This window comes from Myotis myotis, unplaced genomic scaffold (genome assembly GCF_014108235.1).
Source record: "Myotis myotis isolate mMyoMyo1 unplaced genomic scaffold, mMyoMyo1.p scaffold_m19_p_5, whole genome shotgun sequence".
In the NCBI taxonomy this organism is placed as follows: domain Eukaryota; kingdom Metazoa; phylum Chordata; class Mammalia; order Chiroptera; family Vespertilionidae; genus Myotis; species Myotis myotis.
The window spans coordinates 2,731,563-2,749,956 of NW_023416357.1; positions in this window are offsets into that span (position 1 = coordinate 2,731,563).

Sequence of the window (18,394 nt, forward strand, 5' to 3'; positions counted from 1 at the left end):
ATGAAAACCTTCTAAAATGAGGAGATTCTGCCAATAATATTTGTATATTTAAGTTGGGAAATTTAATTATATTGCTTTCTTGTTCTTCAAAAAGCCAGTGCAACAGAGAAAATGCTCTTTATACGGCTAATGTTTAAAGAAGGGAAGCCAAACAACGGAACAATGGGAGCTTTCTTTCCCTTCCCTCTCCTCCCCCACCAGTTGCCTACTTGGGATGCGAGTTCAGAATCAGGACTCAGAGGGCTCTGGGAAAAGGAGAGTTTGGATGTCTCAGGGCACTTGCAGAGTGAGAGCGAGAGCAAGGAAGGGAAAAGAGGAGAAAGTGGAGAGAGAAGTTGAATTATTGGGGCCTTGCTGGCTGACTGGTGCCACCTGTCCAGGCCATCCCCTCCCCTGTCAAATTTATATGTTCAGTCCTTCGTTCCTAATGTGACAGGGCCTTTAAGGAGGTAAAGGTTAAGGGAGCTCATAAGGGTGGGGCCCTAATCCAACATGATCGGTGTCCTTTTAACACCTTTCGTACCACTCAGGAGCTTTCTCGTGTTTCGCACGCCATCTGTTAAGGACCGCTCACGAGTTTTCTCGTGTTTCACGCACCATCTGTTTGGACCTTAGATGTCAACACACTGTCTTGTCCACATCGAATGAAGCGATCTCATTGGTGGAAACCGTGCAGGTCAATCTACGAAAAACTATGTAATTGCACGAACCCATAAAGCATTGCAGTTACATTGTATTTTGGTCATTCGAATAGTCTTCATCTTCAAGTTCCTGGCGCTTTTAGAAAATGTTTTACGCAGTACCATACGTTAAAAAAGTACTAGGAACTTTAATTGTTTAATTGTTTTTGTAAATAAAAATGTTATCATTATTGAAAAACAACACCTAAAGTGCATTATGATCTGTAGTTATAATGATTTAAATAATGTGCAGTTTGCCCAAAAACGTGCAGTCCCTGGCGTATGTCTTAGAGATTTCTATGCGGTACGAAATGTGTTAAGAAGGAACACCAGACAGCTCAACCCCATGTACTCTCTCTCCTCTCCCTCTCTCCATGCCCAGAGGAAAGGTTGTACAAGGACACAAGAAAGTGGCTGTCTGCATCAGAAACCAACCGTGTTGGCACCATGATTTTGGCTTTTGGCACCGTGATCTTGGCTTTTGGCACCGTGATCTTGGCTGTTAGGCTCCAGAACTGGGAGGAAAATGGCCCTTCTTATACCGACCCACCCCTGGTCTGTGGTATCTTGTTGGGGCAGCCCGAGCAAACTAGTACACGCAGGGACCGCTGGGTGTGGGTGGATGGATGAAAAATCGCTGTGGACAGGGCCGGCCACGGCTGTCACAAACAGGAACGTCTCACGTGAGACTGAAAGGGGTGCGTGTGTGGGATGGGATCCTCCTCGTGACCTCACGTCCTCCGTGGGCTCAGTGTTTTCTGTTTTGCTCCTGGCGACCAGGAAGGGGCAGGACTTCATACCTACGTGTATATAGTGCCAACCCAGTGGGCACACAGAGGGCCTGGGCCAGTGGTGCCCAGCGAACACGAGCTCTGGGGTGGGGGTGACGTTGGAATAATTTGGGGGTAAGAGACTTCAGGCAACATCTAGATTAAGAGATTTCTGTGCTAAGAGGTTCAATGTTCTTAGCATCCTTAGGAATTTTCTCTAATCCCTTAACTTAAAAATGAAAGAACTGAGGTCCTGCGGGCCGGGACTGGGGTGTCTGTGTTCCTGACCAGCTGATGGACAGCGCCCACAGGCTGTGGAAATCCACCGCAGTGCCTGCTGTTGGTTTCTTGTTGACTGTAATGCGCTGCTCATTTGCTTTGGACCGTATAACACAGTTTTACTTTTCAGTCCTTAGCCCTGTGCCGCCTCCTTACGCTTCCTGGTCTCACTGGTCTTAATTCAATTTGAAAATTCATACAATCATTGCACCCGATGTTATTTGAAAACACAAAATGAGATCATTGGCTATACGTGTCTTGCCCGCTGCAAGGTTGTATAAAACGTAGAGTAGCGCATTTTTATTGTTTCAGCTGTGTAGGAAGTTCATGTGAATATGTCCTCTCTCCTGGAATGAGAGAAATTGGGTTTTATTTTAATGTCGGAATCTGAGCAGGCTGGCGAGATGCAGGGAGCATACACACATGCACACACTCACACACACACTCACACACACACACACACACTCACACACACATACACATTCACACACACACTCACTCACACACACACACTCACACACACATACACATTCACACACACACTCACTCACACACACACACTCTCACTCACACACACACTCATACACACACACTCACACACACACTCACACATGCACACACTCACACACACACAGACATACACACACTCACACACACACACACACACAAGCACACACACGCTCCTGGGGACACAGTGACAGCAGAGGCAGAGACACAGAAGCATTGCCTTTGCTGTGACGGGGCCTCAGCTAATGCCCGGCTGCTGTGGGGACACTGGCTGCCCCTGAAACCCATTGCTGAGCTCCCTGCACCTCGGGGTCCCCTGTGGAACCAGACCAGCGCCCCCCCAGGCAGGACACAGGAGGGGACCCCGAGAGCGTGGGGTGGGGGTGCCCCGGTGCCGTGCTCGGAGGCGCCTGTCGGTGCAGCCCTTGGGGACGTGACTCACGGTGCAGTGGGTGTGGGTGCTGGACTCGCAGGGAGAGGACACGGAGCCACGCTGGGTTCCCTCGTCTTTTTTTTCAGTCCTCCCCCGAGGTTACCTTCCCATTGGTCTTTCGAGAGAGGGGAGAGAGGGAGAGGCAGAGAGAAACATCGATGGGAGAGGAACACATCGACTGCCTGCCTCCTGCAGGAGCCCTGACCAGGGCCCAGGCTGGGGAGGAGCCTGCAACCCAGGTACCTACCCTTGACTGGAATCGAACCCGGGACCCTTCAGTCATCAGCCCGATGGCCACTGAGTCCAACCAGCTAGAGCTTCTGTCTCATTTCAAACCAATTAGGTGGACTTAATGTTGTGACGTGACAGAGAGCTTCACTCGTTACATTCACAATTCTATGAAAACTGGGGTTGCTGTCTGTTACAAAAACAACAACAAACACCAGGTCTGAGAGACAGACAGGGAGGGAGCCCAGATGCATGGATCCCACCACGGGGGTTTCCAGTGGGTCCCCACGACCGGGAGTGCTGTCCGGGAGCCTGCGTGTCAGCACAGCCCGGGGCTGGCGGAGGGTGGGCCCCCGGGGGAGGAGTGACTGAGGAAGAAGAGCAGGGCCCTGAGCCTCCCCAGTGTCTCGGACACGTGAGGTCGCATTGGACGTGGGGCCGACGTCGCTTTGCCCCGAACAGTGGGGTGATTCAACGGCTCTTAGATTTTTGCATCCCAAGCACCAAAGGAAATATTTACACTTTAACCCACTGCATTTTTAGAGGACATATGGAATATAGCAGTTTTGCCTGGACCTGAGGTAATGTAAAGACAAAACATTCTAACGGTAAACATTTATTGCAAGAAATGTTTTTATTTCATGGGCAATTCAAACAAGAATATCCACAAGTGAGTGGAAAGGTAAACCAACTTGTAAAAACTGAGGTAGTAAGAAAATAGAATCATGAGAAAAGTGCTGTGTTTTTATATATTAATCGATGCTTACGAGCAATTTAAATCTTGCCTGGCTTTTAGACAGATGCTCCAACATTCCTTTCCCCGCATAGTACTTAGCGTATGATAAGGACTGTGATGTTCTGGACATGCGTCTTTAATTGAGTATGATAAATAGATTTTAAAGTGCCCCAAATGTTTAGTGTACATAAAAGTATTAATTTGAGGCCGTGTAATTGTGAGACCAGAATGAATCCTCGGACACTAAGTACCCGAACCCGTCCAACTAAAAATGTGTACTATTTTTACATATTGTTTATTTTTCTCTTAGGTTAGGAATGTCTTCCTAAAGGAACATTGTGGGAAATGATGCTGCGATGTTTATTCCAGTCACACTGTGCCCAGAAAGCACGGCAGGAAAAACTAAAATGTGTCACTTACCTATTGAATATTAGAACAGGCATGGCTCGTTTCCCCCATAGTATTCTAGTTGTATTCGCCTGTAAATTCATTAAGAACACTTCAGGAGAGTGTAAAATGCACTATTGCTTGGGGTACTCTAGAATTAAAAAAAAAAAAGACCAGTAAAGTAAAATGAGGAATTATCTTGAGGTCAAACATACTCGAAGAAATAACAGCCAGATAGATTTTGGATTAGAATAATAAAGTACGTTCATACCTGCTTAACAAAATTATGGTCATCAAAGAACCACATATACAATGGTGGTCGCCTCAGATTATAATGGAGCGGAAAAATGCCTACCAGCTAGTGACGTCATAGGTGTCCTAATGTCGGAGCTCAGTGCAGCTAGTGACATCATAGCCTCCTAATGTCGGAGCTCAGTGCAGCTAGTGACATCATAGCCTCCTAATGTCAGAGCTCAGTGCAGCTAGTGACGTCATAGGTGTCCTAATGTCAGAGCTCAATGCAGCTAGTGACATCATAGCCTCCTAATGTCGGAGCTCAATGCAGCTAGTGACATCATAGCCTCCTAATGTCGGAGCTCAGTGCAGCTAGTGACATCATAGCCTCCTAATGTCGGAGCTCAGTGCAGCTAGTGACATCATAGTCTCCTAATATTGGAGCTCAGTGCAGCTAGTGACATCATAGCCTCCTAATGTCAGAGCTCAGTGCAGCTAGTGACATCATAGTCTCCTAATATTGGAGCTCAGTGCAGCTAGTGACATCATAGCCTCCTAATGTCAGAGCTCAGTGCAGCTAGTGACATCATAGCTGCCCTAGTGACGTAGCTCAATGCATGACTCAGGTGTTTGTGGTGATGCTGGTGTGAGCAGACCTACTGTGCTGCCATACAGTTATATACAGTGCATAATACTTGATGATGAAATAAACTACTAGTTTATTGGCTTATGCACTTACAATACTATATTTTTTCTTGTTATTTTAGAGTGTACTTTCTGCTTATATAAAAAAAAGGATTTTTGTAAAACATCATGTAGGCATGTTAGGCTGGCAGAAGAAGCCTCAGCGTCTCCCACTTACTGTGTCTCTTGGTGGCACCATTTTCCCTCATGCTGGCTTCACTCCCTGTTGTTTTGCCCAGTAAACATGCTGTTCGGGGGCAGCAGGGACAGTAGGCCGGCCCGCAGAGCCTGGGTGTGCAGTAGGAGCCCATCGAGGTGTGTTAAGTGTATGTACTCTGTGATGTTCGCACAATGACAAACTCACCTACGGACGCATTTCTCAGGATGCATTCCTGTCGCTGAGCAATACTGACTGTAGTTCTCTGTCGCATTAGGTCCTGAACCCACGGAGAACTCCTTGTTACTCTAATGGACACAATATTGCTAATAGATAAGTAACCAGCTACTTAACCAGCTAACAAACTAGTAACCAAATAAATCTAGGATGGGCCAGGGGACAGTGTAGAAATCGGCATAAAAATTAAGTTAGCGACATTGTTCCAGAAGTGTCCATTAATTCCTTCCATGGCGGTCCTTAGAGGCTGGCCAAGTCTGCTGTCGGGAGAGAAGCGATGACTTCATTCCATGAATATTAAAAGAGTCCGTGTGTTTTCCAGTGGAAGATTTTATCTTGGAAAAAATATACTGAATTCTTCTACTGACAATGTTGCTTATGCTGACAGCACTGTGTTGGTTGGAGTTCAGAGAGAATCTCTCCACTAGACCATCTGCTCTGGGATCTTAAATGGTCTTTGAGTAGCAAAAGGTCCCCCCAGTATCTGCGCGTGGTTCTTAGGTTTCTTGGAACGAATGAGCCCTTTCTAGCCCCGTCAGTTGCCCATGGAGAATCGCCTCTCCTCTGCTGTGTGCCACTGGGGGAAGTTGCTCAATTAAATTGCAAGCTCCTCTGTCTAGGGTCGTCCCGTTTGAAAACTTCTTGCAGAGCCACTCTCTCGCCAGCTCGCCACCAAGAGGCAAGAAGGTGGTTGAAACACACTCCAGTGGGCTTGTCTCTCTGAAGGGCCGAGGGAAAGAACATGCCGGCCTGGCCCGGACCTCAGTTGGCTGGAGCACCGACTCATACACCGAAAGAGTGCGGGTTCGGTTGCTATTCGAGGCATGTGCCCAGGCTGCTGGTTGGGTCCCTGATTGGGGGTACACAGGAGGCAACTTCGAAGTTTCTCACATTGATGCTTCTCTTTTCCTCTCTCCCCCTTTCTTTCTCTAAAATCAATAAACATGTCCTTGGGTGAAGATCAAAAAACAACGCAAAAGGCGGACATTGTTCCTTCATTTCAGCTTGAGGTCAGTTCTTGCTTCTGAACCTCAGCAGTTGCCTGCTTTTTTCATTCCTTTCTCTATTCTAAGGGACTTCATCTTTTTGTAGTAATTTTCCTTTTGGCCAAGGGTCAGATTTTATTTTTTATTTATTTATATTTTTTTTGCTAGAAACTAAATACCAAGAGTCAACAGTATAGTTAACCTAATTCTTCTCAATCCTTTAACCTTCCAGACCAATCATAATATATCAGTAATTTTAGACGCACTTAGGCCAAGAGCTTAAGTTGGCCTGGGGGTGATCGCACATCGCCCAGTTTCTGGTACGTGTGGGATCACACAGCAGACGTGCAGACGTTGCTTTGCTTTACTGAATAGTGAATGTTTGTCATGTGTCAGGCACTGTGATGAGGACTGGGCATGAGGTCCATCCTTTCATCCCTACGAGAATCTGTTAAAGTAGGTCCTGCCATAGTAAAACATTGATACCTAGAGAGGGAAAGTCGTTTTACCAAGTCTCCCGGCCAGCAAGCGGCAAAGCTCAATGATCTAAGCATCTGAGAGACCGAACGGAAGGATAGTCAGTGTGTAACGTACAGGGACAGCGTTTCCTCCACATTTTCCCCTCCCGTGTCAGAGGGGAACCTTCTCTCCCATTCCTGCGTTTCTTTCCCTGAAGAAAGACTTTTGCCCTCCTTCCCGTCCAGGTGACCTGGCTGGTCCTGACGCCATCGATCCAAACATCTCAAGGGAGCAGGTCCAATCCATCAAAAATTCCGACTTGAGGAATTTAATCTCTTACCCCTTCATTCTTTCCTGGTAGCGTCCGCTCAAAGGGCAGCTGTCCCTTCTAGACCCCGGGACAAAGAGCGGGGAAGTGCCTTTGGCGTTTGTTCTGAGTCACAGTGCTCGCTCCAGCATTGATCAGTGATGTGAATCCGGACACCCAATCTGCAGGCTCACAGCGTTATTTCTTAGTTGGTTCTGAACACAGGTGAGAGATGAGCGCAGTTCGGTGTGTCCCTCAAAAGCATTTATTCTCCCACCTCTAACTGCCCCCTTCTTCACATAGAAGAATTGACCATTTAAATTAATGTTGTCACAAATGGCAGTGTTTCATCTTACCTTATGGCTGACGAGTATTCCATTGTGTGTCTGTGTGTGTGTATCTATCTCACATCTTCTTTACCCAGTCCTTTGTTGAAGTTTTGATATTGTATTATAGTTACATAAGATGTTGCCACTAAAGGAAGTTTATTGAAAGCTTCATGGGCCTCTCACACTATGCTTGCAACTTTCCATAAGAATATAACTATTTCAAAATGGAAAAAATTTAAACAAAAAAGATTGAGGCAAAAATCACTAACGGCCTAAAATAAAATATAAAATTTTAAATAATTATGTAGCAAAGCTATTTCTGCATAAAATACATGAAATATCGATATATTTGATTATATAATTTTTAAACATCTGCATTGCCAAGCACACCATGAATAGATTTTAAAAAGCAAATACAAACTGTGAAAATCATTTATGGCAAGACTGACAGATAAAGGGTTTTCCCAATAATATATAAAGAGCTTTTATTGTTAACATAGAAAATAGCCCGCACTCCTAGGAAAAGTGAAAAATAATATGGCGGCAAAACTAACAAGAAATGACAAATAAACATACAAAAATTATTTAATTGCTATAATAATAAAATGCAGATTTTTAAAATATATTTCTTTATTGATTTCTGAGAGGAAGGGAGAAGGAAAGAGAGATATAGAAACATCAATGATGAGAAAGAATCATTGATCGGCTGCCTCCTGCATACCCCCCACTGGGGATCGAGCCCGCAACCCAGGCACATGCCTCTGGCCGGAACAAAACCTGGAACCCTTCAGTCCACAGGCCCCATCCACTAAGCCAAGCCGGTCAGGGCAAAAATGCAGATTTTTAAAATGAGAAACTTTTTATACAAAATCAATGTGCACATAGTCTCACATAGCAGCCAGTGGAGGCGCGTGGGGAAGGGAACTGGCGTTCATTTGGAGTTGGGGCTGTGATTTGGTACAAGTCTTCTAGAGGCAAAAAAGCAACTGTGTCAAAAGCTGAAAGAAAAAACTGTGCTCTTTTCATTCAAGTATTTCCTATGTAGGAATTTGTCCTACCAGAAAATAGGGATTTAGGAACAGATTCATCAGAACAGCAATTTTACAAAAGATAAATTGAAATATTTTAAAAAATAATTGATTAGTCATTTTTACAGATCCATTAAAACTGAGATTGCATACTTATTGCAGAGAGGTAAACGCTGAGATTTTATTCCCCACTGGAAAAGCGGAAATATTGATCTGATTTTAATAACAATCACTCAGGAATCAGGTTCATCAAATTTAGCAGATTGAAGCAAGTGGTGAACAAATTAAAGTAACAGTTATCCCCAAATATCATCAGTATAAAAAGGGTAGTTTTCTCCTTTGTTTGTGCAAAATAGGAAGACAACCTCATTCAATCATAAACGTGTCCACGTAGTCGAACATTAGAAGGGGTTGTCTTGCCTCCAGTAACTAACTCTATGTCAGTTCTCCAATGGATGGGAATCAAGGTTTTCTTCAAAATGGACCAACTACATATGCATAGAACATGTTACTACTTATAACCTCTCTACTCTATATGAGCTTCTTAAAACTGCAAAACTGTTTTATTTGGTAGTTAATCTTCTCAAATGTCCTCGCAATTAACCATGCCTCCCAGTGTGCATGTCTTTGTGCCGTCCCTTCTCCTTGAATCTGGCCGATGGCTCCAGTGCAGCAGAAATGACCCTGAATAAGACCAAGACAATGTGATACAAAGCCTTGCAGTTTGGGCTTCCATATCCTGGGATTCTTGCTCCAGACGCAGGTGACTATGTAAGATGCTGGACTACCATGACACCAGATTTTGAGAAACTCAAGGTGGGTGTGAGGAGACACCTGTGAAAGACACAGCCCACCAACCCTGACTCTCCCAACCATCCGAGCTCAAGTGCCAGATGCGAGTGAAGAAAACATCCTGCTCATTCTGCCACCCGCCTCAGCCAGCGCTGGGCTGTAATCTCCTGAGAGACTCCCAGAACTGACTAGCTGGATCCAGTGAGCCCACGGAATGTTGAGAGAGAAGAGTGAATTGTTGTTTTAAGACACTAAGTTTGGGGGTGCTGGTACTTTATCATGTGGCAACAATAACTGGAGTATTGATTCACTGGAAAAATTGGAATATTTTGTCTTTATTGGAATACGTGCCACCCGTTACTTCATGAAAAGGTTATGCACACAGGGTTGATTTTTACTTGAATCACAATTTTAAGAGGAAACATTTCTGTGCACAGGTCTCAGCAAGGACTTACCTTTTTGACTTTCAAATTGTTGTATTTCTTGTTTGATGAGCATTGTATTACTGGCAGAAACGCAAAAATGATTTCAAAAATTGCTTTCTCTTGTTTCTGACAAGATCAAAATGCAGAGTCATGCACAAAGCAAACGCAGCCTCTGCCAACACTGATTTTCCACTCAAAGTCCATCCCCACCGTCCGTTTCCACGGGGGAACAGAGCTTTCCTGGGAGGCTGAGTTCTCTGACCCTCATGCCCCCTGGGACTGGCTTACTTATCAGGCCCATGGACGTCACTTGATTACTGAATAAAAGAAGCCAACACCTGTATTTGAGTGGTGACGATATGGAGCCCCGCAGGAAGTGCTGGGAATGGAACAGTAAACAAGGCCGCCTGGGCCCTCATCACGTGGCGCCTACAGACGACTGGAAATGCCATGACCGAAATGTTCTGTGTGTAGGCCTCTTATTTTCTAAACAAGTGTTTCACGGCGACTCGAGAGAGATAACTAACATTCTGGTTGGTAAGCCGTGAGGTCCAAACAATTTAATAAGTATTTTTGTTCTAATAACTTGGTATGTATCAATAGCACACATACACTTAAAGAAAAAGCAGCATGCTACTTCATTCTGAAATAACCAACGTTACTTAGTAATGAGACACATAGACCTGTTGGCCGCTGCACAAGTTCCTAAGCGTTGGGATCAGATGGGACATGGCCACCCTCATTTCCTGTTTCGCATTGATTTATACGTAGCGCTTTCTGTTTATTGCGGTAACCACTGAAAACTCGGCTCTGTGAGGGTATGATGACACCATATCTACCAGCACCATCTGACACAGAACTGAACGCTCTCAGGCTTGTAGTTCACATACTTCCAACAGGTGTTGAGTATGACTGTGTTTCTTTCAGACTTTTAAAAATTTTTAAGTAGCTTATGGAATTCCTGTGAGTTTGTTGCATTGCCCCAGTGAGCCTGGGTGTGGGTTTTAGAACCTAGGGCAAAAACAAAGTCTACAGAAAAATAAAACTAGGCTGTCGGGCACGAGCTGGGTGAACGCGTGGATTCCCCTCCCGAGTTCAGCACAGTTAGCTGCCAGGGTCAGCTTTGGTGTAAAGTTCCTTCATCAAAATAACATCAGAGGCCCTAGCTGGTTTGGCTCAGTGGATAGAGTGTCAGCCTGTGGACTGAAAGGTCCCAGGTTCGATTCTGGCTAAGGGCATGTACCTCGGTTGCGGGCACATCCCCAGTAGGCTGTGTGCAGGAGGCAGCAGATCAATGTTTCTCTCTCATCGATGTTTCCAACATTCTATCCCTCTCCCTTCCTCTCTGTGAAAAATCAATAAAATATATATTTTTAAAAAAATAACATCAGAGCCCAGTTCAACACTACTCAGCTGTGTCGTAAGAGGGCCTGTGGAGAAGACGCTGTGACAAAGACTTCGGGCGTTCTCCACGACCTGGGAAATGTGCACTTCAGTCCTACAACCACCATGAACTGAAGTCTCAACACCACAGAAGAGGCCTCAGAGCATCATAGGCCATTGCGATCTCAGCCAGTGCCTTGATTTCAATCTAGTGAGACTGGGAGGAGGACACCGCTAAGCCGTACCTGGATCCTGACTCATGGACTCTGAGAGATAACAACTGGGTGCTATTCTAAGATGCTACATTTGTGGTAAATGGTTGTGGTGCTGTGGAAAACGAATGCAAGATAAAATTTCATTTCCTTTTCATGCTCAAGCCGCTCAGAGACGAGCAGTCCACACCAATCTGCTGTCTGAGGCATCCATCCAGGCTACCCTTTCTCAGTGCTTTGCGACAATGTCATGCCACGATGGCGGCTGAAATCCAGCAACCGTCGCAGCTAGTGAGAGAAGAAAGAAGGGCATGTCCGCTCCTCTGTCAGAAGCCCAGGAGTCCACCACACTGCCCTTCTATCTTCTGGGCCTTCATTGAGCTGCACAATATTTAGGGGCACGTGTGGCTGAGCCAGGAAGGGTTCTAGAGAAACAGGAAGCTCACTTGACCCTGGACTGTCCCTCTTAAATGAAAACTGTCTTAAGAGTCTGGGTTGCAACAAGCTTGTGGTTGTCCTATGTTATTATTGAGAAGTAGAATTTGAAAACGGATGAATGGTCTGAAATTAGGATTGGTGTTATGGTTCAGACTTGGGATAGTTCCTGTAGGGGAATCAATCTGCTGAGAGATTTATGAACGGTACAAACACAAGCAGTCCCGTAGGACAATTTCAGTATTCTCACTCACTTGCTCTATATGATGAAATAACATGTACCACAGTGATCAGAATTGAAGGAAGGTGGTATGTTTTGAAGGGACATGCAGAATTTTCTATCCGCTGATATTCCCCTTCAATTATTATTGCCAATGTGTGCTTGTAAGACATCTAGAAATTCAAGACCTGTGGACAGAAATAAACAGACATCAATGAAAATAATGGTAAATTCAACAACAGGAGAAATGTTCACCTATAACATAAAGCAGTTATAAGTATATGATATTGATAATTCCATTGATAGTTTTAAAAAAAGAATTTGCCTAAAAATATCAAGTAATTATTGGAATTGAGAATGAGTGTCACACTCATTTTTTTATATATTTTTTTATCATGCCTAACCTTTGTTACATTGGACATGATGACAGAAACTAACCATTTGAAATTTGTAAATTTCATGACCATAATTTGTTAATAATTTCCTTCCTTAATGATGATACTTTTGAGCCATCAAACAGCAGTTTTGCAGAAAGTCCTTTTTTTTAAAGGAAAAAATTACCTGAATTAGAAATAATTGAGCCCTATTCTTGCATGCGCGTGGGAGTAAGAGAAAGTGAGTTGTTAGCCCTAATTACCTGGATAATTTATTTCTGTCATCCTAGCCTGGCTGCCCTTAACTTTCAAAACTGAAAAGTTCTGTTAGAAATTATAGTTCGTCTTAAAGGAACCGTAGCATCGGAGCTGACATTTCAGCACCTGGAGGAGAAGTGGCTGTCACTCACATTTCCCTGTGCTGGCTGTGCAGCTCCAGCCTGGGGTGGGGACAGAGAGAGTGGACGACAGGGGTCGGGGGACTCTCCCCTCACTCGGACGCGCCCACATTGCCATCTGCATTCAGATGGTCGGCCTGTCCGCTCCGGCTGTCCCAGGGCTCGGCGGAAACACCTCAGGCCTGGGCTGTGGGCGACCCCGGGCAGCACCCAGCCACTCAGCCTGGCAGCCTCAATGGGGCAGCAGACAGCAGCTGGACACCAGGGCTCATGACTGAGCGCCCCATCGATGGGTCGTGACCTGAGACACAGGCCCAGCGCAGGGCCAGGGCGAAGAGTCCAGAAACATGTGCTCGCGCTGACCTTGCCGGGTGTTAGGAAGGCCAGCTTCTCTTCCTGCGGCCGGTCAGAAACCATTGCGACAGCACAGCCCGGGCTCAGAGCCCCAGGAAGGCTGCAGTTATGCAGTGATGAAATACAGCCACTAGATGACACCAAGAGATAGTTTCTATATGTCTGAGTCACATCCCACCCTCACTTGCCTGTGCAGAGGTGACATTCTTGCTCAGATTGGCACTGAGATCACAGGGGTAGGCCAATGGCGTGCTCTTCATTCTTAGACTTACCTGGCTTCGGGATTATTGATTCCCATCTAATCAGGATGACCAAACCCACCGACCAACCAAACAAACAAAAAACTACTGGATGTGAGGTCATTTGGACTCCCAACCTTTCTTTCCTGCCGTGTGTACCGTTAGGAAGGTATTCCAAAGGAGTCATCACTAGGATTTTGGAAGTTTCTACTAATACTTCTATCACAAAAGCCCTCAGGGTCTTGAAATTTACCTGTAACACTTCTCTCTGATCTATATTTTGTCATCTGAGTTTCAGCGATGCGCATCTTTACATAATTGTAAACAATTGGCTTGCTCTTGTGTTCATGTCAACGAAAGAAAAAGAAACTGTAAATACTAATAGGCTGGAACTCTCAGGTGATTGTCTGTATGTATTCCTTCACAAAACAATTGACGCTTCGTCTTGCATTTCCTGTGCTGATGGTCCATTGCCTGATTAGTGCAATTTGCATCCTGGGAACAGTCTTAAATTTTAAAACAGTAATTTCTCTCTATATGGTAGAATACTGTTTTAGCGGCATACAAATTTCAAACTGTACTGTATGAATCAGTAAAAAAATCTCCTGAACTCTAAGATTATAAAGAAATAGTTATTATTAAATAGATAATTCTACTCAATACAGTTGCTTAAAACTATAACTTTGAAAATATAATAATGGCTTTGTTAATGTTAGTTAGCATTGCCTCATAGCAAATTAAGTTCCATATTTTCCCAGAAGATATTTTTTATCAGAAAAAGGCTGTATATTGATTATATAATGGAGAAAATAAATGTTCTTGATCCTAAAAGCAAAATTTGAGACATGTAGGAATTAATGGACAAGGTCACAGTCCCGTGTTGATTACTAATTTAGTAAAACAAATGCAAAAACATCAATTTACATGACAAGGAAAAATAAATATAACCTCACTCTGGAGTAACTTTTTAAAAAAAAAACAAAAAAAAACAAGACACTATTTTAATAATTCAGTAAATTCTTTATGTTGCCTTTGTAAATTTTGGACCATTGCATATTTAACTTGCCCCACTTTATGGGTTTTCTGAAGTTACGGCAAGGTTTTCTTATTAAATAGCACTCATTTTGAAATCAATATGTAGAGACATTTCACATTGAGTATCTTTATTTTAAAATGTTGGCTAATTTGCATAAGAAACTTTGGTATCTATTTATATAGATTTTTGTATAGTTTTTTTATTTTCTTAAGTGGCTTAGGATGGACCCAATTAAGAAGTTGGTTTGTTTCCAATACTAGGAATGTTAACCTAGTTATAAATTTTATGTGCATAATTTTCATTAGAATTTCTGAAATTCCACAACACTCTAGGAAATGAGTCACTCAAAAATATTTTACTTTCAGAAGAAATTTTTGATTCTAAGAAATTAGCAACTTCATTTTATTGGGATATGTAGGTGCGAGAAAGATCTTACAGTTTTATGCCAACTACTTATTCTTTATAGGTTCTATTGATGTCTACATTCTCTGTTGAATTCACTATGTAACTTTCCATTTCTGAGAAAAAAATGTGTATTTCAAATCCATAAAATAAAACACACAAACACTTCATTGTAAAAAATATATCGAGTGCATTGTAAAGAGCCTGCAGTCCCATACAATTTTGTCATGCCTTGACGTGTTAATTCTTGTGTTCAAGGTCATGGGGTAGTAGGTGTTACCTTCTGAATCCATTAATAGCAGTTACATAGAGGCAGGGCCATGGAGAGAAAAAGTAGCCCGGGACTCTGCTATGCACAGCCAACATGAGTACTTTAAAGATAAAATATTAAGCTTAATCGGAAGTGTCTGTTTTTCATCACTATTTTCCTGTGCCCTCACCTTTTTAGTCACTTAAGCAGAGCTGTCTTATCATTTGATTATATTTATGGGAAACTTTGAATTATTAACCATCTGAGTTTTAAAGGGGGACCTCACGAAGCAGCTTAAAAATAATCAGCCGATTTATTTTTCTTTCTTTTTACATTTTTTGGATAGAAATATTTTCTTTATTTTTTCCCTCCACTTACAGGTGCAGAATTAAAGAACACATTTGCTCACTATATTATTGATGCACTTAAGTGGAGTGTTCCGAAGCATGTAATTACCGTGTAGGCTTATGGCCCTGGAGTAGCCGGGATAGCGGTGCTGCGTATCCATGATGTGAAGGACGTAGAGGGATGATTACAGAGGCAGTACTCTACATCCATTCGAGCCCTTTTGTGTTTAGCTGGTTGTCATGGCAAATAATTGGATAGAATTTAAGCCACTTTCTTCCAAGTGGGAAATTCATAATTTTACCCTTCACCTAATTTTGTAGATACTTTTAAAGAATCTTAAAGTTTCTCCTGGAATGACGTAGAGCAGTGTGGAAAAAATGTTCACATACAAGGGACACCTCAGAAATAAAGTTTCTGGTGTGTTGTTGTTTTTTGGGGGGGAGGAGGGAGGTAAAGAAGTCAATTTTCCATTCGCATCAATTTGCTTCATTTTCTTATCACTAGGCCAGAGTTTGCACTTCTTTGATAAAATGAGCCCAATGTAGTTTTACTCTGACAGCTTCTGAGAGAAATGGAAAAACCAGGTTAAAAATCGAACTCTTATTCAATTTTAGGGAAAAAGATACTCCACCTAGAGTCATATCTGGGAAAGGCTTAGAGCAGTGGTTCTCAACCTTCCTAATGCCTCGACCCTTTAATACAGTTCCTCATGTTGTGGTGACCCCCAACCATAAAATTATTTCCGTGGCTACTTCATCACTGTAATGTTGCTACTGTTACGAATCGTCATGTAAATATCTGATATGCAGGATGTATTTTCATTGTTACAAATTGAACATAATGAAAGCATAGTGATGAATCACAAAAACAATATGTAATTAAATATTCAATATGTGTTTTCCGATGGTCTTAGGTGACCCCTGTGAAAGGGTCGTTTGACCCCCAAAGGGGTCGCGACCCACAGGTTGAGAACCTCTGGCTTAGAGCCTTTTCAAAAACATGGCTGATGGAAGAAACTGTAAATACAAATGATGTAAGTTAATAACATGGTAAGGTTGCCATGAGATGAAGAGCCAGGATTAATTGACCCAAAGGATACGTAAGTCAAATACTAATGATGTATTTCATTCATTACTACCATTTTAATTGCATATTATTGAAACATGTATTTATTATATATTACATCCTTCTTCTGGTTGTAAACTTACAGTTATAAAACCTTAGAAAATCTAGAATTGAAAGTCATCCAGTTTGGTATTCTCTGAGAAGTTATCAGTCTTGCAGTCTTTGTTCAATGGACACCTACTTGATGCCAGCCCTCTCTCAGCCATTGAGAATCTGTAATAATAAAAGCATAATATGCTAATTAGACTGGACGTTCCTTCCAGATGAAGCAGGGGCTGCGAGGGAAGCCCAGGTCTCGGTGCCAGAGGGAAGCCAGTGCTGGCAGCCGGGGGAAGGAAGGCCCACTCTTGCATGGATTTTGTGCATCAGGCCTCTAGTTATGTCATAAACAAATGTAAACAGACAAACAAACAAGCAAATGAAAACGCTCCTGCCTCCAGGAAGCTTAGATTCTAGAAGCCGACGCCTGAGAGAGTCGCCGCCACTTTGTACAGGTGATTAACCACACCACTGAGAACCCACGTCCAGGCTCCCCACCCTCATTCTCTGCACAGAAAGGGCCCGCTGTCGGAGCCTGTGCTGGTTCATTGCAGTGTTGCAAAAGCGCAGCTAGAAATACTGTGTGGTCCTGGGGGATCCGAGGCCTTTCTTTAAGATTAGAATTCCCATCTGTGCTCAGAATCATTTGCCTCTTAGCCCAGGTAAGGGGAGTTTTATAAGAAATGGGGGGAGGTTTGCAACAAAGTTGAAGAAAGGCATAGCATGGGATGGAAGTTCTGACCTCCGTGTCTCACAGCCTGCACTACTGAAGGAAAACCATTCACGCATCTTTAGAACACCATTGCGGGGTAGGAAATATAAACAATCTCAGTCATGCTGTAACACATGAAAAAAATACTACCATGCAAGGCAGAACTAAAATTTAATCCCAGAAATTGTGTGTTAGCCTGAAGGTAACACAGTAGATCATTGCTACAGCTGACGTTCTACCAGTTAGATTTACTCTGTAAGCCCTAATGAGAATGGAGACCAATGTGGATATTGTGTAGCGTGGCCTAGTGGAAGCAAACTTGCAGCCCATGAAATCTCTCCGCTCACCACCTTGTGAGTCAATTGTAGTCATTGGGAAGGACAGTGGCCTCTGTTTCCACTTCCTCATCAGTAGTTTGGGACTGTATTTGCCCTGACTGAGGTATTGTGAGGAAGAGAAATGGAACGTATCGGGTTTGGGCCTTTTTGGAATCCACTAAAATAAAAGCAGAATATAATCAATTATTATAGTGTTAAAATTAAATCTTATTAGAGAAGACAGAACCATAAAACAGCTCACAAAAAAAGTTGAGAAAAAAAAACACAAAACAGTGTCTGAGAAAGACAAATGAAATACATTCCTAATAAGAAGCAATAGAAACCTTTCCGAAGTATTTCCTTTGCAAAGGTCTATCTAGAAGAGCACCAGATGGGAAAATATTGCTATCGATGCCCAAGCAAACTTACACAAATATCATTCTGTACCAGTGGCATTTTCTAATGGACGAAGTTTTTTCCAGGGCAATTAAAGATAAATATAGAAACTTAACTATGTTTTAATTTAATATTATTACTGATAAGTTTGGATTTATGTGTGTTATTTTGATGTTTTCTGTGTCCTAGGTGTTTTTTTTTCTCCTCTGTTCCTCATTGCTGCCTTATTGTGTGGTCTACTCCCTAGTCCTATCACTTTTTTCCTTATATATTTTTAAGTTATTTTTAGTGATTTTCCTGGTGATTTACCATCATTTACTGATAATAATTTAGTTTTAATTATTACCAGCTTAACTTCAATAGTATACAAAAACATTGATCCTATATAATCTCACTCCCTCCCTCTTCCTATATTGTCCTACCAATTACAAGTTTATATATTTGTGCCCAGACATACAGATTTTTAATTATTGCTTTATATAATTATCTTTTAAAT